At 35.8% G+C, this 11,246-nt stretch overlaps 1 protein-coding gene and 1 pseudogene across 1 annotated transcript in view; both read left to right on the top strand.

The window, feature by feature from the left end:
* Nucleotides 1-11,246, top strand: part of LOC136040342 (xylosyltransferase 2-like) — a 189,241-nt gene that overhangs the window by 40,840 nt on the left and 137,155 nt on the right. The gene's annotated exons all lie outside the window — the stretch shown is intronic.
* On the top strand, nt 7,377-8,601 carry LOC136040041 (protein ROP-like; annotated as a pseudogene).

The raw sequence follows: 11,246 nt of genomic DNA, 5'->3' as shown, positions 1-11,246 counted from the left end.
GAGGCATAAACTATGTCAATTAAACCTCCAAACCTTTCCTTTTTATGAATAGTTTTTATAGCAGAAAGTTAGACATGTCCCACCTTATTTAAGTTCGAATTGTGGAAGGATTTTCGTGATTGAAAGGAGAAAAGATGACCCGTGGAAACTAGATGCAAACATGAGATTAGTCTTGATCCGGTACCAGAACGGAAAAAGTCTAAGCGTCAGAATGACTTGTTTCAAAAATGAAACAAAAAAAACTGCAGAACTTTGCAGTCATCTCGGTTGCAGCAGTAGCTGCAACCAAGTAAAAGACGAACCTCGGCCAATAGTAACACAAAATTAATCATTTACAAACAAAGACGAATCGAAATAAAAAGTAAACCACTGGAATCGCCATGACCGAAAACCTTGTTAAGGAAACTTACAGTCCCCTGGCTTGAACAACAAGAAAAATCTTTTTTTGGCATGGGAAGCACTGATTTGTTCCTTTTTCACTGCTAGAAGGTTACTGGAACATCATAGAGAACTGTTCAAGTGTTCATTTCAAACAAAATTGCTATATTTAGTATCTTTTGTAAATAAAAAAACCAAATATTTAAAATAAAATCAAATTTTGACCAAATGGCGACATAATCATAGATTACAACCATAAAAGAAGAATACTTTAAAACTACCCTGGATCGCGATGACAACGTAGTTCGTTCTTAGCTAGTCCTGCTAAGAACAAGAACTAAGAGTTCATATGGCACTTGTGACGAGGTCGGAAGAGCCAAGAGCCAAGAGCCAAATCTAGAAAATGACTATTTCTAATTTAATCTGGTCCAGTCCCTGATATGCCTGCCAAATTTCATTGTCCTAGCTTACCTGGAAGTGCCTAAAGTAGCAAAACCGAGACGGACAGACAGACCGACAGAATTTGCGATCGTTATATGTCACTTGGTTATTGCCAAGTGCCATGAAAAACCAAAGGAGTTTTCCTGTGTTTAATGTATATTAAATAAAAAACCCAGTTTTTTAAACTGAAAGTAAGGAGCGACATTAAAACTTAAAACGAACAGAAATTACTCCGTATATGAAAGGGGCTGTTCCCTCGTCAACGCCCCGCTCTTTACGCGAAAGTTTGACTCTTTCTATTAACTCTACTTTTTATAACAGTAAAAAAATTTAACGTAAAGAGCGGGGCGTTGAGGAGGGAACAGCCCCTTTCATATACGGAGTAATTTCTGTTCGTTTTAGTTCGTTTTAAGTTTTAATGTCCCTCCTTACTTTCAGTTAAAAAAACTGTTTTTTTATTTAATTTCTGAACGTCTTTGAATTAATGCATGTTTTGATTTTGGCTCTCTGCATATGAATAATTAAAAGGAAATTTAAAGATTTTTTTTTTTTTTTTTTTTGGCTAAATGGCTTTCTCATGATTTTGATCTGACAATTTTGAGAAAAAAAGGAGCAGGGGAGTAGGCCTAGTTACGGTCCAATTTTTTGGTTACTTAAAAGGCAACTAGAACTTTTGATTTTACGAACGTTTTTATTAGTAAAAATACACGCAACGTACGAGCTAACTTACGTAACGAACTTCTAAATTAGTATGTTTTTATTACGTATATGAGGGGGTTCGCCCCCAAGTCAATACCTCACTCTTTACACTAAAGCTTAAATTTTGTCCCAATTCGTTAAGAATGACCCCTGAATCGCAAAGGGCGTAGAATAAATAGTTGAAATCAATAAAATTACTTTAACATAAAGAGTGCAGTATTAGGAGGAGGTTAACCCCATCATGTGCGTAATAATTTCTGTTCGTTTCAGGTTTTAATGCTGCTCCTTACTTTCAGTTGAAGAAACTTTTTCATATTCTTTTTCATTGCTCTTTGAAAAAATGCTAAAGAATCCTGCGCCGCCCCCTTCATGGAAATTCTCTTCCCCCATGACAAATTCCTCCACGGAAAGTTCCCCCCCCCCAGAACCCCCTCCCCTCAACCCATTCCTCCACAACCAAAAAAATCCCCCTGAAAGCATCTGTACACATCCCAATAACCTTTACTATGTGTAAACACTGGTCAAAGTTTGTAATTTGCTGCCCCTCCCACGGAGACTGTGGGGGAGTATGTCGTCCCCAAAGACTAAGTTATTAGGTTTTTCGACTATGCTGAATAAAATGGCTATTTCAGAATTTTGATCGGGCGTGGGAGGGGGCCTAGGTGCCCTCCAATTTTTTGATCACCTAAAAAGGGCACTAGAACTTTTAATTTCCGCTAGAATGTGCTCTCAAACGACATTTTAGGACCACTGGGTCGATACGATCGCCCCTGGGAAAAAAAAAATAAAATAAATGAACACGCATCCGTGATCTGTGTTGTGGCAAAAAACGCAAAATTCCACATTTTTGTAGATATGAACTTGAAACTTCTGCTGTATGGTTCTCAAATACGCTGAATCTGATGGTGTGATTTTCGTTAAGATTCTATGACTTTTAAGGGGTGTTTCCCCCTATTTTCTAAAATAAGGCATATTTTTTCAGGCTCGTAACTTTTGATGAGTAAGTCTAAACTTAATGAAAGTTGTACATTTAAAATCACCATTAAAATGCGATTCTTTTTATGTAACTATTTTTATGAAAATTCCGTTTTTTAGAGTTTCGGTTACTATTGAACCGTGTCGCTCCTTACTACAGGTCGTTACCACAAACTGTTTCATTACAAGCACTTTTCAATTATTAATCTAAGAGTGAAAACTGACTTTAAATTTTACATATAGGCCAATATTGATTTTATTTTAGAAATTATATTTTTTTTTTTTTTTAATTACAAAAACACGTAGGTGTAGCAATTTTCTTTAAGATGAGCGCTTTCTTTGATGTTTCAGTGCCCCGCTAGCAGTGAAGAAAGAAAAAAAGAGAACACATAAGAGTTTAAAAAAAAAAAAACGATTTTCCTTGTTGTGCAACCCAGGGAACTGTAATTTTTTTAACTGAGTTTTCGACATTGGCAATTCCAATGGTGTAGGCCTACTTTTTTTTCGATCCAATTTGATTTTAAAACAATCTCGGATTAATATCTGCCGAGGTTCGTATCTGTCCTTTTTCAATAATTTAGAAAGGGGTAAACTACAATTTATCTTCTTGTTGTTTATGAATTGAGACTTAATTTTAAGTCTCAATTTATTATTGAAGATTTGTGCGTATGTATCGCAAACAAACCTCTTCAGGATTTGGGAATGCCTTCACCTAATCGTACCGCTGCTGTTTCGATATGTGTAGAATTGGATCGTGAACAAAGTTACAGCACGAGTGATCGATTGTTGTATGTACAAAATAACATTTCTAAGTTAACATCGGAGCAAAAAGATATTGATACGATAATGCATTGTGTCGATAACAACGTTGGAGAAATTTTCTTTTTGGATGCGCCAGGAGGTACTGGTAAAACGTTTGTGTAAAACTGATTCTGGCATCAATTCGATCAAAAAATGATATAGTGTTGGCAATTGCGTCGTCCGGAATAGCCGCAACGTTGCTGCCTGGTGGAAGAACTACTCATTCCGCTTTGAAATTGCCTCTGAATTTGCATTCTACACAAACTCCTACGTGCAATATTTCCAAATCATCTGGGATGGGTAAAGTATTGCAGCAATGCTAACTTATTATTTGGGACGAGTGCACGATGGCACACAAAAAATCGCTCGAGGCTCTGGATCAATCTTTGAGAGATTTGCGAGGGAATTCGAAACCCTTTAGCAGCACATTAATATTGCTTGCGGGAGATTTCAGGCAAAAATTACCTATAATACCTAGACCAACCCCTGCAGACGAAATGAATGCTTGCCTGAAAAATTCTAATTTATGGGCACACGTAAAAACATTAAAATTAACTACAAATATGCGTGTCCGATTGCAAAACGATGACTCTGGTCAAACATTTTCAGATCAATTGCTGGCAATTGGAAACGGAAAGCTCCCAGTAGACTCAATTTCAGGACGTATGCAACTACCTGCTGATTTCTGTAATTTAGTGACGTCCAAAAATGAATTGATTTGAAAAAGTATTTCCGAATATTCTAAACAATTATAAAAATAATAAATGGCTAAGTGAAAGAGCGATTCTTGCACCCAAAAATATAGACGTCCACGAAATCAACAATATTGTTTTGACCAGGATTCGAGACAAGGCAGTCCTTTACAAGTCAGTCGACACAGTTTTGGAACCAAATGAAGCGGTTAATTATCCATCTGAATTTTTAAATTCCGTGGATCTTTCAGGGTTTCCACCACACGTGCTACAACTAAAAATAGGCGCACCAATAATACTTTTAAGAAATATCAACCCACCAAAGCTTTGCAATGGCACGCGACATGCCGTAAAAAAAAAAAAAAAAACAATGGAAAACCTAATAGAGGCCACAATCTTGACAGGGCCTTTTGAGGGTGAGGCTGTTCTTATTCCTCGTATTCCCATGATTCCAACGGATCTGCCTTTTCAATTTAAAAGATTGCAATTCCCAATTCGATTAGCATTTGCAATCACCATTAACAAAGCTCAAGGTTAATCATTAGAAAAATGTGGTATAGATCTTAATACTGATTGTTTTTCTCATGGACAATTGTACGTTGCATGTTCGAGGGTCGGTAAACCTGACAATCTATTTATATGCAGCGACAATTGGACAGCGAAGAATGTTGTATATTCGCAAGTTTTACGCAGTTAATTTGTATTGTATCTATCTATCTATCTATCTATATAAAAACGAGTTGTGTGTATGCATGTTTGTTTGTTTGTAAAAAGAGCGTTTGCATATGACGTCATTATTAGTACATAAGGCTTTGTATATGCACAAACAATGGGAAAGCCAAGAATGTTGTATATTCGCAAGTTTTACGTAGTTTGAAACACATATATAAATCTATATATATTCACAGTAGGGACACAGGGACACAACTACAATGGCGCGTAACGACCTACGCGCGCGGGGGGGGCTTGGGGGGGGGGCACGAAGCGCCCCACCAACTAGGTGTTGGGGTGGCGCTTCGCGCCACCCCAACAGCTAGTATAAATATATATATATATATATATATATATATATATATATATATATATATATATATATATATATATATATATATATATATATATATATATACTACCTTTATAAGTGAGTAATAATTGTGTATGTATGTATTTATGCATGTGTTTGTATTTTTTCTCGAAAATAACTCCGTATTTTTTCGGGGTGAAATTTACACCAAAAGATATTCTGGCCCAAAAAACGAACTAGATAGGTCATAAGTTTGAGAAAACTGTTCAAGAGCCTTAATTTTGGAAAAAATATATTTATAGGAGTGATGTCATTTTATAAATCAGACTTTCTTGAATAATCAAATATCTTTGGAAATACACAGCATGAATAGGCATTAAATCAAACAGTTCGTTGTAATGAACTGCATAAGGAGCAACCCGGCTCAATAGTAAACAAAACTCTAAAAAACGGAATATTGATGCTAAAAGATACATCAAAAGAATCGAATTTCCATGCTGGTTTTAAATATATAAGTTTCATCAAATTTAGTCTTTGTCATCAAAAGTAACGAGCCTGAGAAAATTTGCCTTATTTTGGAAAATAGGAGGAAACACCCCCTAAAAGTAATAGAATCTTAGCGATCACACCACCGCATTCAGCGTATCAGAGAACCCTGTAGCAAAAATTTCAAGCTCCTATCTACAAAAATGGGGAATTCGTATTTTTCGCCAGAAGACAGATCACGAGTGCGTGTTTATTTGTTGTTTTTTTTTTTCCAGGGGTCATCGTACCGACCAAGTGGTCCTAGAATGTCGCAAGAGGGCTCATTCTAAAGGAAATAAAAAGTTCTAGTGCCTTTTTAAGTGACCAAAAAAATTAGAGGGCACCTAGGCCCCCTCCCACGCTCATTTTTCCCCAAAGTCAACGGATCAAAATTTTGAAATAGCCATTTTGTTCCATATAGTTGAAAACCATATAACTATGTCTTTGGGGATGAATTACTCCCCACGTCCCTAGGGGAGGGGATGCAAGTTACAAACTTCGACCAGTGTTTACATACAGTAATGGTTATTGGGAAAGTGTACAGACGTTTTCAGGGGGATTTTTTTGGTTTGGGGGTTGGGTTGAGGGGAGGAGGACATGTGGGAGGATCTTTCCTTGGAGTAATTTGTCATGGGGGAAGAGAAATTCAATGAACAGGGCGTGGGATTTTCTAGCATTACTATAAAAAAACAATGAAAAAATAAACATGAAAAAGTTTTTTCAATTGAAAGTAAGGAGTAGCATTAAAACCTGAAACAAACAGAGATTATTACGCATATGTGGGGTTCTAAAAATACTTTAGCATAAAGAGCAGGGTATTTGGGAGGAGATAAATACTTCGCTCTTTATGCTAAAGTATTTCTAGTAATTTCAACTATTTATTCTGCGGTCTTTCTGTTTCAGGGATCATTTTTTAAAGAATTGGGACAAAACTTGAGATTTAGTGTAAAAAGCGAGGTATTAACTAGGGGAAAAACCCCCTCATATTCATAATAAAAATAAAGGAATACAAAAGTTTGTTGCGTAAGTTAATTCTTAAGTTTCATATATTTTTACTAATAAAAACATTCGTTAAAAATTAAAAGTTCTAGTTGCCTTTTTAAGTAACCAAAAAATTGGAGGGCAACTAGACCTCCTTCCCCACCCCTATTTCTCAAAATCGTCTGATCAAAACTAAGAGAAAGCCATTTAGCCAAAAAAAGAGCCAAGTGCGGAGAGTCAAAATCAGACAAGCATTAATTCAAAAACGTTCAGAAATTAAATAAAAAAAAATTGTTTTTTTAACTGAAAGTAAGGAGCGACATTCAAACTTAAAACGAACAGAAATTACTCGGTATATGAAATGGGTTGTCCCCTTCGCAATCCCTCGCTCTTTACGCTAAAGTTTGACTCTTTACCGCAATTCTACTTTTTAAAAACAATTAAGAACTTTAGCGTAAAGAGGGAGGGATTGCGGAAGGGACAACCCATTTCATATACGGAGTAATTTCTGTTCGTTTGAATTTTTAATGTCGCTCCTTGTTTTCCGTAAAAAAAACTATTTTTTATTTATTTAATTACTTAAAGAGCAAAAAAAAATGGCAATTGTAAAAATTGTTGTTAACAAGGGGTTGCAAAAATTAAAGAATCTTGAAAGAGAAAACGAAAGTTAGAAATTAATTTTTGAAAATTTTTCGAAAAATTAATCGAAAACGATTATTGCCTGAGCAATAATTTGAATGTTTTAATTCAAGCTAGAAAAATACCTGAAAATCTAAAATTAGTTTATTTCTGATTAGATAAAATGAAGTCGCTAAATAATCAGCGAAAAAAAATCTTAAATAGTAATAACCCAGGTGAAAATGACTTTAAAGAACCTTGTTGGACAAAAAGTTATTAACGAAATTCTCAAAAGTAAAAAAAATGGCACAGATTCGAGAGTTCTTGTTGTTGATCGGTTTTCACCGAGAATGCTTTCCGCCTGCCTCAAAATGTATGAAATTGCCTTGGAAGGAATCACACGTGTTCAGGATATAAACAAAAGTACGGAGCCATTGCATTATTTGGAAGCAGTTTATATTTTGTCTCCTGCAAATGATTCTGTAAAACCTCTCATCACCGATTTTGGATTTCGAAGAAATCGATTTTCGGATTTTTCTGGATTTCGGATTTCGAAAATCACAGATTTTCTTTTTCGAAGAAAAAGAAAAGAAAGGAGAACTCAGTACAAAGCTGCTCATGTATATTTTACTAAAGCCTGTCTAAAAGAGCTCTCTAAAGAACTTTACAAGCACATATCTGGAAAGTACAAAAGAACCATGAAACATATCAACATCGCTTTCATTCCATGTGAAAGTCAGGTCTTTTCGCTTGATTTTCCTGATGGTTTCCAATGTTACTACAATCAGAACAAAATCTCCCAAAGGGCTGCTGCTATGGAAAGAATGGCAGAGCAAATTGCCACCCTTTGTGCCACATTAGGGGTTTATCCTGCTGTGAGATATCGAGCTGATAATGAGAGAAACATCGAATTCGCCCAAATTATTCAGCACAAGCTTAATCGTTACAAAGCAGATGACCCAACCATGGGAGATGGCCCTGAGAAATCCCATTCACAACTTTTAGTCATTGATCGTGGAGTGGATGGCGTCTCACCTCTGTTGCATGAACTTACATTTCAAGCCATGGCATATGATTTGCTTCCCAGTGAAAATGATGTCTACAATTGCTTGAAGTCAGGCGTGGAAAAAAATGTCCTTGTTAATGAAAATGATGACCACTGGAAAGAACTACGACATCAAATCATTGCAGTAGCTTTCCAAAATATTTCAAAGAACTGGAAGACCTATGTTAATAATTTAAAGAAGAGTCTCACTGCTGGTGACAAGTCATCAATTAGTGATTTACTTATACTGATCAAGAAAATGCCAACAATATCGAAAGGAGCTAATAATCTGCATCCTGTTTGTTTACATTGGAGTGGATGTGTCTTCTGTATGTCTCTTAGCCTTCTACAAGATGAAGAAAGTCCAAGAAGTAGGCGTGAAGTTGCCCCTCTACAGCTTTGGGAGACCGCCACAACGGTGAGAATCATGTTATCCTAAAAAGTACATCAATCAATGGCTAGAGCTAATAACCCAGTGTTATATAACAAAAGAAGAAAAATTTGAAAGCTTAAATTTTAGTTTGTTTTAAATTTTAGTTAACTTGAAAAATATGATTATGATATTCGACAAATAGAAGGATATTTCTTATGCTTACCATTGTCACAACTGTCGATCAAAAAGCCAATGTTTATGAATGACATGTATTTTTATTCGTTTTACTGCAGAAGTGGAAACACCGAAATAGCGAGAAATTAGTTGTACTAATTGGTCAACACTAATATGTTCCAATAGAACAGAACAGAAACAAGTTCCGCCGAAGAACAGAAACAAGTTGGTGAAAAAATTTGTGAAGAAAAAAACAGCAACAAATATGTTACCATAGGATGGTTTGAACTCATATCTTTCAGTTGAAGAAGACAATCCATCAACCACTCGACTATGGCAACTGTTAATAAATGATGTATTACTGAGCATATGATTAATATGAAGCCATAGAGAAACTTAAGACAAGTAGGAACTATGACATTTTCTGTTGTAAAACATATTAGACAAAACAGTGACGAGTCTCCCGTATATTATTATTATCTTTTTATGTCCCTCTCCCTACATTATAAGGACGTAGAAACTTCGTAGGGGTCTCAAAATAGCCTTAGGCTCTAGTCCACTTTTTAGGGTTCAAAAGTGACATGAGGGAAACCATCCCTCCTCCTGTATCGTGTCTACCTCTTGGACTCTTGTTCAACCATGGCATCAGATAAGAATTTTTACACAGCCATTTCCATTAAAACGATGAAAAGGACATGATATATGATTCCAGCGGCAGGAAGGGGCATGAATCCCATGGATTAGAAACAAGCACTCTATATTATTCGAATGGTCTTCACAGATAACATGTTAGTAGAAAAAGTGGGCGTGCTGCACCTTTTTAAGACCTGAGCCAACCAGAATTGAAATTGAAATAATTGAACAAGGAAATAGGGCTCATGAGCCGTCCATCGCCAGCTTTTTAACAGAAATGTTATCGTCTTGTTTGTTGTTAAAACCTGAATCGTGGGAGAAACGTAGATCTGTTGTTTAGGATTGGAGGCATAAACTATGTCAATTAAACCTCCAAACCTTTCCTTTTTATGAATAGTTTTTATAGCAGAAAGTTAGACATGTCCCACCTTATTTAAGTTAGAATTGTGGAAGGATTTTCGTGATTGAAAGGAGAAAAGATGACCCGTGGAAACTAGATGCAAACATGAGATTAGTCTTGATCCGGTACCAGAACGGAAAAAGTCTAAGCGTCAGATTGACTTGTTTCAAAAACGAAACAAATAAAAACTGCAGAACTTTGCAGTCATCTCGGTTGCAGCACTAGCTGCAACCAAGTAAAAGACGAACCTCGGCCAATAGTAACACAAAATTAATCATTTACAAACCAAGACGAATCGAAATAAAAAGTAAACCACTGGAATCGCCATGACCGAAAACCTTGTTAAGGAAACTTACAGTCCCCTGGCTTGAACAACAAGAAAAATCTTTTTTTGGCATGGGAAGCACTGATTTGTTCCTTTTTCACTGCTAGAAGGTTACTGGAACATCATAGAGAACTGTTCAAGTGTTCATTTCAAACAAAATTGCTATATTTAGTATCTTTTGTAAATAAAAAAACCAAATATTTAAAATAAAATCAAATTTTGACCAAATGGCGACATAATCATAGATTACAACCATAAAAGAAGAATACTTTAAAACTACCCTGGATCGCGATGACAACGTAGTTCGTTCTTAGCTAGTCCTGCTAAGAACAAGAACTAAGAGTTCATATGGCACTTGTGACGAGGTCGGAAGAGCCAAGAGCCAAGAGCCAAATCTAGAAAATGACTATTTCTAATTTAATCTAGTCCAGTCCCTGATATGCCTGCCAAATTTCATTGTCCTAGCTTACCTGGAAGTGCCTAAAGTAGCAAAACCGAGACGGACAGACAGACCGACAGAATTTGCGATAGTTATATGTCACTTGGTTATTGCCAAGTGCCATGAAAAACCAAAGGAGTTTTCCTGTGTTTAATGTATATTAAATAAAAAACCCAGTTTTTTAAACTGAAAGTAAGGAGCGACATTAAAACTTAAAACGAACAGAAATTACTCCGTATATGAAAGGGGCTGTTCCCTCGTCAACGCCCCGCTCTTTACGCGAAAGTTTGACTCTTTCTATTAACTCTACTTTTTATAACAGTAAAAAAATTTAACGTAAAGAGCGGGGCGTTGAGGAGGGAACAGCCCCTTTCATATACGGAGTAATTTCTGTTCGTTTTAGTTCGTTTTAAGTTTTAATGTCCCTCCTTACTTTCAGTTAAAAAAACTGTTTTTTTATTTAATTTCTGAACGTCTTTGAATTAATGCATGTTTTGATTTTGGCTCTCTGCATATGAATAATTAAAAGGAAATTTAAAGATTTTTCTTTTTTTTTTTTTTTTTTTTTGGCTAAATGGCTTTCTCATGATTTTGATCTGACAATTTTGAGAAAAAAAGGAGCAGGGGAGTAGGCCTAGTTACGGTCCAATTTTTTGGTTACTTAAAAGGCAACTAGAACTTTTGATTTTACGAACGTTTTTATTAGTAAAAATACACGTAACG

Source organism: Artemia franciscana, chromosome 20, assembly GCF_032884065.1.
Source record: "Artemia franciscana chromosome 20, ASM3288406v1, whole genome shotgun sequence".
NCBI classification, from domain to species: domain Eukaryota; kingdom Metazoa; phylum Arthropoda; class Branchiopoda; order Anostraca; family Artemiidae; genus Artemia; species Artemia franciscana.
This window is presented reverse-complemented; position numbering and strand designations above follow the sequence as displayed.